The sequence below is a fragment of the Salminus brasiliensis genome, chromosome 7 (assembly GCF_030463535.1).
Source record: "Salminus brasiliensis chromosome 7, fSalBra1.hap2, whole genome shotgun sequence".
Classification (NCBI taxonomy): domain Eukaryota; kingdom Metazoa; phylum Chordata; class Actinopteri; order Characiformes; family Bryconidae; genus Salminus; species Salminus brasiliensis.
The window spans coordinates 42678776-42690024 of NC_132884.1; positions in this window are offsets into that span (position 1 = coordinate 42678776).

The window sequence follows — 11249 nt, forward strand, 5'->3', positions numbered from 1 at the left end:
CTGCAGGGTTCTCAGGAGTGATGGAGCTCCGTCTAAACTAATCATCCAACATCAGCACCTGATCTCACTGATGATCTCAGTCTTGTGCGGCTGAATGCAATCAAATTCACTCAAACTCCTCACAGCAGTGTTTCAGTATCTAGTGTAAAGCCTTCCCAGCCAAGAATAAAGCCCCTCAAGCTTTGGGTTGAGGAGCAGTTGAAAACACTGGGTTCACACAATCCCAGAGCGTGGGCGACTCAAAGCAATGGACTACGTGAAGGTGCGAGAGTAGAGTTCATGGGACATTCAAATGCCAAGACTGTTAAATGTCCTTGCAAAACCGTGTCTGTTGTGACAATAAAGCCTTATCTGTTATTATAAGTACGTTTGTAGTGTGTTTGGACGCTTGAGGAGGACGCGGCCTTGTGCTACAGCGGCTACACTCTTAATCTTAAAACAGGCATAAACAACAAAAATCATGTGGCAACTGTGGGACGCCTCTGTTCAAACCACTACAGGTGCAACCTTGTGTGAGTGACCATGAGGAGGAAGTGTAAAGGACACACTTTGCAGTTTTCGTACACCAGATCTTAATGTTTCACCTGTGGTCAACAGGTGTCACAGATTCGTACGAGAGAAAAAAAATTAAATAGGAACATTAGAACACAGAGGCATCTGTATCAGTGACATGCTGGTTTTTCATCCATTCAGTGTATGTCCAAAAGTATCTGGACACCCCTTAAGATGAGTGACTTCAGCTACTTTGAAGTCCATCCATAGAAAAGTATTACCAATAGAACAGGAAGCTCTGAAGCAACCACACATGAGCCTAAGGTCATTGGGCTAGAGCAGTGGTTCCCAACAGTGGACCCCCCCCCACCCGTTCTGCACGTTTCAGTGGGTTGCTCTAACGTACCACCCTCAACTCAGGAAGGGCTTGTTGATTTGCTAATCTGCTTGATCAGGTGTGTTGGCAGCATGATAAACAATAAAATGCGCAGGGCAGAGGGCTGACCAGTATCAGGGGTGAATGCAATCAAATTCTCCTCACAGCAGTGTTTCATTATCTAGTGTAAAACCTTCCCAGACAGGAATAAAGCCCCCCCCCCCCCACACACACACACACACTCTTAACCCCATGCACTGTGCTGAGGAGCAGTGGGACGCCAGTTCAATACCCTTGGGATGAGTTGGATTGTCAGAACTAATCAGCCAACATCAGTGTCTGACAACCTTGTGCGGCTGAATGCAATCAAATTCTCCTCACAGCAATGTTCCAGCATTCAACGAGAAGAGTACAGGCTGTCACTCCAGCAAACAGGGATGAATTCTCTATAAATACTCTTGATGTCTGAAGAAACACTGGACAAGCAGGTGTCTACATACTTTTGGACATGTTATGTATCTCTAGAGAGATTGGTGGTGGGGTATTGGTGGTATATATATATATTCCAGGCTGTAATAAAAGGCACTGCAAAGCAAACACACGCCAGCATGCAGACAAAGGCCTTCATTGTTGTGCTGGAGGTGGAATGTCTGTCAGGCTGTGTCAGAGGTTGGGTGGAATTTGCTTTTTTTTTTCGCTTGGAGACAAAAGACAGACTATGGCTGGAGGAAAGTCAAGGCAGTGATGAGGAGAAGGGTAGTGTGTTTCGGCTTGGCAGGCTTCTCTAATGCAGAACATGTGGATCTGATTGCTTAACGGACCGAGCCAATATACAACACGCTGTTTACCGCTTCTCGAAAACAGTCTTCGAGGTCGATGGTCGCCATGGTGATGCAGAAACCAGAAGGTGTTTGGAAGGGCATTGGGCACCTTCACAGATCTGGGACCTTTAAACTGATTCATGAAGACCATGAGTGCTCTGAGGTGATTCCACCAGGGTTCTTGCGTAAAGGAACCAGTGGAATGCATAAAGTGTTCCTTGGCTGGTTGCATTTATCTTCACGTGAGTCATGAAGATGCTTTCATCAGTACTCTCAGGAACGCTTTTTGGAACTCCACCAGGCCTCTAAAAGTATCCTGTGGTATCTGGACACCTTCAGACATTAGCTGCAGATCCGTCAAGCCCTGTAAGTTCTCTGAGGTGGGACCTCCATAAGCATCGAGAAGCTTTGATGTTCTGATCCAGTTGTCTAGCCATCACAGTTTGGTTCTTGACTGTTTTCTTGCTGCCAAATACACTATATGGACAAAAGTATTGGGACACTTGCTCGTTCATTGTTTCTTCTGCAATCAAGGGTATTAAAAAGAGTAGAGAGTAACTGTCGCTACTGTCCAGGGGAGAAGACCTTCTTCTAGATTTTGGAGCTGTCTCCAGGTCTAGGATCAGAACCGCTGGGCTGGCACATTCCAGGAGATTCACGTAACCACCTGCCCCTCTCCACCAACTGCACCATCAAGGACCTTGTCATTGATGGCACTTGGCACAGCTGGGATTGTCCCCACACCCAGATGTCCCCAGAAGTGTGAAGCCAGGCCTTTTGTTGCTGCGCCCTCTGAGTGATGGCCTATTTATCATGAGTAATTAGCCATAACTGTTAGGATCAGTTCACCGCAATGAGGTTAGCTGAATGCATTCATAAAAGGGGTGTCCACAAACATTTGGACATACATTATATATGATATAGCACCTGAAATCAGGTGAGCTGCTGGAGTACACAGAGAAGATCAGCCAACTTAATAACTGTACTGACCAACAGCTCATTCTCCTCTAGTGTTTCTGATGGTATGTGGAGCGAAGTCCACTCACTGCTGGGTTAAATAGTTCCATGACTCTCTAAGACTGTGGAACCACACACTACTATATAACTGCTGTGTTCCAGCCAAACACTAACCACTGTTTCAGAAGTATCTGCTGTACTGAAGCAGAGGCCGAACGCTCGGTTATAAATTCTCTCAGATTCTGCTTCTGTTGCCAGCTTTCAGGTCCAATACATTAGTGAACAGTAAACAGGCTAAAAAACATTACTTAGGGTCCAGATGGCAAGACAACGCTCCTACTAACGTTCCAAGAGGAACAATTTCATAAACATATGGTAATAATACACTGGTTTTCTATATGTTTTCTACACCATACAAAACATGGGCTCTATATGCTACTGAAAAAGGCTTATGTGGCACATAACAATAGTGGGACCCTTTTTGGTGCTACATAAACCCTTTAAACCAGGAAAATCCTTTGAAGTGTTTTTTTCTTGTTGTGAATCCTTTAATCCAGTTTATCTTATTTCATAATTCACAGAGTTCCCCTATAGGAATAAATGGGTGCAGTCATGGTGATACAAATACACTAGTAATACCCAACCAACTGTAGGGGGTACCACATCAACCATTTGACAACTGGCTAGCTACCATCTAGCAACACCATAGCAAGCACTTGGCAACACCCTAACAACCACCTGGGACATTAAAGCAACCACGTTGAAACACTACAGAAAGAAATTAGCAACTATCACCTGGGATACTGTAAGGACCATGTAGCGACACCATAACAGCCACCTAGAAGCACCATAGAAACCACTTGACAACACCATAGAACCAACCTAGGATACCATAAAAATTGTGCAGTGACACAACTGTGACCACTTAGCAATTCCACAGCCACAACCTAGCAGCACCATAACAGCCACTTAGCAACAACATTGCAAACATATGGGATATTATACCAATCATGTAGAAACACCATATTAACCACCTAGCAACACCATAGCAAGCACTTGGCAACACCATAGAAACAACCTAGGATACAATAAAAACACTTTGTAGTGACACAATAGCAACCACTTAGCAATGCCAACGCAACCACCTAGCAACATCATAGCAGCCATTTAGCAACACCATTGCATACGTCTGGGATATCAGACCAATCATGTAGAAACACCTTAGTAACCACATAGCAACACCATTGCAAGCACCTGGCAACACCATAGCAACCACCTGGGATACTATACCAACCATGCAACCATGTTCCAACACCATAGAAAGCAACTAGCAACACCATAGCAACAATCTTGCAACATCACTGCAACCCTGTGGGATACTGTAGGAACTGTGTAGTAACACCATAACAACCATATAGCAACACTATAGCAATCACTTGGCAACACCATAAAAACAACCTAGGATACCATAAAAACTATGTAGTGACACAATAGCAACCACTTAGCAATGTAACACCAACCACCTAGCAGCACCATAGCAGCCACTTAGCAACACTATTGCAAACATATGGGATATCATATCATGTAGAAATGCCATAGTAACCACTTAGCAACACCATAGCAAGCACATGGCAACACCATAGAAACCACATGGGGTGATATAGCAACCTAGGATGTCATAAAAGTGACACAATAGCATCCTTCTGTAAAATACTGTAAGAACCATGTAGTGACACCATAGCAACCACCTCACAACACCATAGCAACAGCCTAGGATACCATAAAAAAACTATTATTGGACACAATAGCAACCACTTAGGATTGCCACAGCAACACCAGGCAGCCATATAGCAACAAGATCGCAAACATCTGGGGTAACATACCAATTGTTTAAATAAATACTACAGCAACCATGTTGCAACACCATAGAAACCACCTAGGATATCATAAAAAAGTAACACAGCCACTTTTGAGCAACACAGCCACGGCAACCACCTAGCAACACTGTAGCAAACACTTGGCAACAACATAGCAAACCACCTGGGATACTATAGCAACCATGTTGCAACACTATAAAAAAATTGCAACACCATAGCAACAATTATGCAACATTACAGCAACCCCCAGGAATACTGTAAGAACCACGTAGGGACACTATAACCACAACCTAGCAACATTGTAGCAGCCACTCCCACACAGCATCTGGGATACCATACCAATAATGTAGAAACACCACAGTGACCACCTAGCAACGCCATAGCAACAAGACTTTCATCCCAGTGACTATATTAACAGCCAAGCAGCAGCCTGGAAGATAGGAACCACTTTAGCTGTGGAACCGTTCTGTGGACCTTTAGATAGTGTACAGGTCTGGATTAACCCTGAACTCCGAACTGAAGGTAAATACAGTAACTCTATATTCTGGACCTGAAAAACTGATTTCAGATCAGTTCTCCTATTCATGAGTCGTATTCATAAATACAAATCGATCTCTTACTTTTAAAAGCCAGCCTGTTTTCAAACTGCTGCCTATGAGGCAAACTGCTCCTGTGCCGGCCAGCATTGCTTTAGGAATGATGAGCAATGAGTGATTTACCCACCTGGACAGAGCGCAGCAACTGTGCTCTATTAGACTCCGGCTGCTGATGGCAATGCGGCATGGCTCGGGATTTGATCTCATGACCCCTGGGCCGTAATGGCTGCATTATATTTCATATCAATTCTGCTGTTTTTTACATTGAAATAAATCTCATTTGAATTAAAGGAGGATGGAAGTCTCATGATGAACCTCTTGCCTTTTATAATAATAAAAAAGGTAAAGGTGCACGTATTTGTCACTGTACAGCAAAATGTGTTTTAATGTATTTAATCCATCTGTGGTAGTAAACACACACTAGTGAGCTAGGGGCAGTGAGAACACACACACCCAGAGCGGTGGGCAGCCAACTCCAGAGCCCGGGGAGCAGAGAGGGTTAAGGGCTTTGCTTAAGGGCCCAACAGTGGCAGCTTGCCGAGCCCAGGACTCGAACCCACAACCCTGTTATCGATAACCCGGCGCTCTAACCGCTGAGTCACCAATAATAATAACAATAATAATAATAATAATAATAATAATAATAATGAGAAGAAGACAAGGCTTAATGTAAATAGCATATTTCTCACATCCTAAATTGCTTAAAAGAAGCATTACTCCAAAAAAGAACTAAAACAAAAAGATTACCATTTTAACATAAGTTCCTTAATTCATTACAACCCCACTTCAAATCTGTTCATGTTTTTTTCCCGATTTAAATTCCTGTCAAATTTTTCTGTTTTCTGTATTTTATTGTACATCACAATGTAGCGCTGGGAATACAATTTCAGTTTCCGGGGGTTAAATAATGAATAAATAAATAAAAAAGTAAAAAAGTAAACAAATAATCTTGCTTGTGAAGGACAGTGTTTTACTAAAAAAACAAGTCTGGGATAAAAATAAATAATGCAATAAAAAACTGAAACATGGATCCAACCATTTCCCCCATAATATCACCATATTGTGTCGTATAGATTTTTTTTCCTGGCTGGATCACTGTCGTTCCCACCTGTGGAGCAGCATCAAGATCTTTAGGGCAGTCCTCGTCTGACCCTTACACACCAAGATTTATGTCTGCTGTGAGTTGCTTCACATCAGCTCCCCACCCACATGCCTATCCAATAAGAGAAACTGCTAAACTGGTGGAAAAACAACAGCCTTAAAACCACAAGGCTTCAGGCCAGGAAGCCTTGAGGATCTCAGAGAACAACTGACCTTTCATTTATCTCCATTTCACTACATGTCCAAAAATATGTGGACACCTGCTTGTCCAGCATTTCTTCTCAAATCAAGGGTATATGAAGTTTGTCCCATTCTACTGCAGTAACAGCCTTTACTCTTCTGGGATGCCTCTATACTAGCTGTAAGGACATTGCTGTAAGGACGGATTGATTGCACTCAGCCAAATGAGAGCATAGGTCATGTTGGGGGGGGGGGGGGATTTCTGATACTCCAAATCATCCCAAACATATTGAATGGAGCTCCATCACTCCAAAGCTCCACTGTTCCACAAACCAATACTGGTGGTTTTGGAGCCTACATTTGGCACTGAATAGAGCCCGATTTCCATGCTCTAACAGACCTACTTAACCTGGCAATTAACAGTTGAGTTGAATCAGGTGTGCTTGAGCAAGGAAAGAAAAAAAAACTATGCAGGAATCTGGTCCTGGAGAATTGCCCACCCCTGCCTTAGGCTCATGTGCTCAGGGCTGCTCCAGAGCGTCCCGTTCTATTGGTCATTGCTTTTCTATAGAGATTATACAAGCTGTTGTTATACACCATCAGTACAGCTTAGTACTAGAGTAGTAAAGCTTACTCCTTACATAGAGTGTCTGGATACTTTTGGACAGGTACATATTTACATCATCCGTCAAAGCTATTGTATAATAGGGGACCCTGTCCCATTAAAGCATTACTGCAGACTGTACCACTGTTGCTTTCTCTCTCCCTGACACGGTCATGTTTAGACATGTGAGACAGAGTTTCAAAGCTAGTGAAAAAGCTACCCTTAGTAATGACAGTATAATCCTACTGTGTTTATTTCCCATTATTAGCCTACAATCCTTCTGGGGTCTACGTGACGCCTATAAGTGCAACTGCATGTTGTGGAAACCCCCTTTTTCGTTTTGTCAAACCACAATACAAAACAAAGTTATTGGTTTTGTTTAACAATTTAACTCAATTAAAGAGCTGAAACTGTACTATAGTGAAAGTATGGTACTGTATCCCAATCTAACTCAATTAAAAGAGCTGAAACTGTACTATAGTGAAAGTATGGTACTGTATCCCAATCTAACTCAATTAAAAGAGCTGAAACTGTACTATAGTGAAAGTATGGTACTGTATCCCAATCTAACTCAATTAAAAGAGCTGAAACTGTACTATAGTGAAAGTATGGTACTGTATCCCAATCTAACTCAATTAAAGAGCTGAAACTGTACTATAGTGAAAGTATGGTACTGTATCTCAATCTAACTCAATTAAAGAGCTGAAACTGTACTATAGTAAAAGTATGGTACTGTATCCCAATCTAACTCAATTAAAAGAGCTGAAACTGTACTATAGTGAAAGTATGGTACTGTATCCCAATCTAACTCAATTAAAGAGCTGAAACTGTACTATAGTAAAAGTATGGTACTGTATCCCAATCTAACTCAATTAAAAGAGCTGAAACTGTACTATAGTGAAAGTATGGTACTGTATCCCAATCTAACTCAATTAAAGAGCTGAAACTGTACTATAGTAAAAGTATGGTACTGTATCCCAATCTAACTCAATTAAAGAGCTGAAACTGTACTATAGTGAAAGTATGGTACTGTATCCCAATCTAACTCAATTAAAAGAGCAGAAACTGTACTATAGTGAAAGTATGGTACTGTATCTCAATCTAACTCAATTAAAGAGCTGAAACTGTACTATAGTGAAAGTATGGTACTGTATCTCAATCTAACTCAATTAAAGAGCTGAAACTGTACTATAGTGAAAGTATGGTACTGTATCTCAATCTAACTCAATTAAAAGAGCAGAAACTGTACTATAGTGAAAGTATGGTACTGTATCTCAATCTAACTCAATTAAAGAGCTGAAACTGTACTATAGTGAAAGTATGGTACTGTATCTCAATCTAACTCAATTAAAAGAGCAGAAACTGTACTATAGTGAAAGTATGGTACTGTATCCCAATCTAACTCAATTATATAGAGAATATATAAAGAGAAAATAGTGAAAGTAAGAAAAGGCATCAACTGTAAACACCTTTCAAACATAATTAATGTTCTTTTGTTCAGTGGTCTTTGATGTAGTGGCGTTTGATGTGGTTGTGTTTGATGTGGTAGTGTGATGAAGTGACTAATTATCTGCAATTATACAAAGATGAATGTTTAGTTTTACACTGGTATGAATTTGCAGTGATACTCTGAAAACACATTCAATTCAAACATGAAAGAATCAAAAGACTGGAGTGAGAATGAGGTAGGTCTGATATCTGGGGTGTATACGAAGTGCTTTGAAGCCTAAATGAAAATTATTACATTTATATATATATATATATATATATATATATATATATATATATATATATATTTTTTTTTTTTTTTTTTTTAATATAATTTCAGTAATTGTTTTCAGATATTCCATAATAATTATGAAGTTTAATAATAATAAATAATTTCACATATGATTAGTTTAATGTGCTGTAACTGGTATTCTAATGGATCTGCACTCATTTTTTAATGATAATTCCATTGTCAGTAAAACCAGTTCCATCAGTCTTATTAAGATGAATCTCCTGATCCTCTCCTCTGGGTTTAGTTGATGGCGTTGTGCTGGTTCAACTCCTGCTTTACTTCAAATCACTGCTTAGGAAACCAGAAGGATCTAAAATTAGAGCAAACTTCAGTTTCTGTGCAGTTCTCCAGGAAACCCAGCAGGTACTGCAGTTAGGCCTGACTGTTTTGTGCAGCTCAAGCTCATTTCACTTCCACTTTTCTCTTTACTTCATGATGAGAGAGAAAATAGAGGAACCTGCTGTTGCTTCACCGTGTGACTGAACACAGGACGGGACTGCACAGCAGTGTGGTCATTTCCGTGCTGTAGGGAAAGTTGATGACGCTGATGCTCGAGGGAGGATTACTTCCTTTATTCAACTTTCCATCAAGTTCGTAGCTGCCCAGTAGTTCCTCATACATCATACCGAAATCTCCATGCTCCTCCCGCTCAGTTTCAGTGCTGTAAATACAGCTGTGATCACTATTGTTCAGCTGAACTGGTTAATCAGCAGTTTACACTGCTTTACTGTTTATGTGTTTTTAGAGTTGACTGTTGAAACTGTGGATCTTTGAGAAACTGTGTCTTTCTGTCTTCTGCTCACTTTCACTTAATTTTACAATTTCTATATTCATCTACTTTACAATATTTATTTATATACGTTCTCTCAAGATATATGTTATATACTTTTTATATCGTGTTTAGTATATACACATTTTATTTGATCTTTTGTGTTTTTTCTAACTACACAAAGTTGTAGTAGTTTTGAATCATTTAATAATCTGAACGTGTTATATTTTGTTTGTTGTTGCTGTAAAGAAGATTTTATTTATTTGCTATTTTTAATCAATTTATTGTAATGTTGTAAGTTTGAAGTTGTTAAGTATTTACGGAGTATGTATGGATATAAACATAAGACATATTTGCTTAATTATATTATTATATTATATAATGAGGATATGCTTTGTTGTTATATTATTTGTTTATTGTGTTGCTATTACTACTACTTAATAAAATAAACAGTAATAAATAGGGTGTAGTAATAGTAGTAGTAGTAGTAGTAGTTGCAGTAGTAGCAGTAGTAGTAGCAGTAGTAGTAGTATCAGTAGTAGTATCAGTATTAGTAGCAGTAGTAGCAGCAAAAGTAGTAGTAGCAGTAGTAGTAGATGTAGCAGTAGTAGTAATAGTAGCACTACTACTGCTACTACTACTGCTACTAATACTGATACTACTACTAATACTACTGCAACTACTACTACTAAGACTACTACTACTACTACTACTACTACTGATACTACTACTAATACTACTGCAACTACTAATACTAATACTACTAATACTGCTACTACTACTGCTACTACTGCAACTACTACTGATACTACTACTGCTACTACTACTGCTACTACTGCAACTACTACTACTACTACTACTACTGCTACTGCTACTACTACTACTGCTACTACTACTACTGCTACTACTACTGCTACTGCTACTACTGCTACTACTACTACTGCTACTACTACTAAGACTACTACTACTACTACTACTGATACTACTCTTGCTGCTACTGCTACTACTACTACTACTACTGCTGCTACTACTGCTACTACTACTACTACTGCTACTACTGACACTACTGCTACTACTACTACTGCTACTGCTACTGCTACTACTACTGACACTACTGCTACTACTACTGCTGCTACTACTGCTACTACTACTACTACTGCTACTACTGACACTACTGCTACTACTACTACTGCTACTACTACTGCTACTACTACTAAGACTACTACTACTACTACTACTGCTGCTACTACTGCTACTACTACTACTGCTACTACTACTAAGACTACTACTACTGCTGCTACTACCACAACTTCTACTACTCTTGCTGCTACTACTACTACTACTATTACTAATACTGATACTACTACTGCTACTACTGCAACTACTACTACTACTACTGCTACTGCTGCTACTACTACTACTACTATTACTAATACTACTACTACTACTAAAACCTGTTATTTTATTATAAGTAGTAGTAATAGCAACACAATAAACAAATATAACAACAAATTATATAATTATTATATAATACTATAATATAATTACGCAAATATGTATATTATATTTATATTTATATCCATACATAAACTTCGAACTTACAACATTACAATAAATTGATTAAAAATAGAACATAAATACGATCTTCTTTACAGCAACAACAAACAAAATATAACGCGTTCAGATTATTCATTAA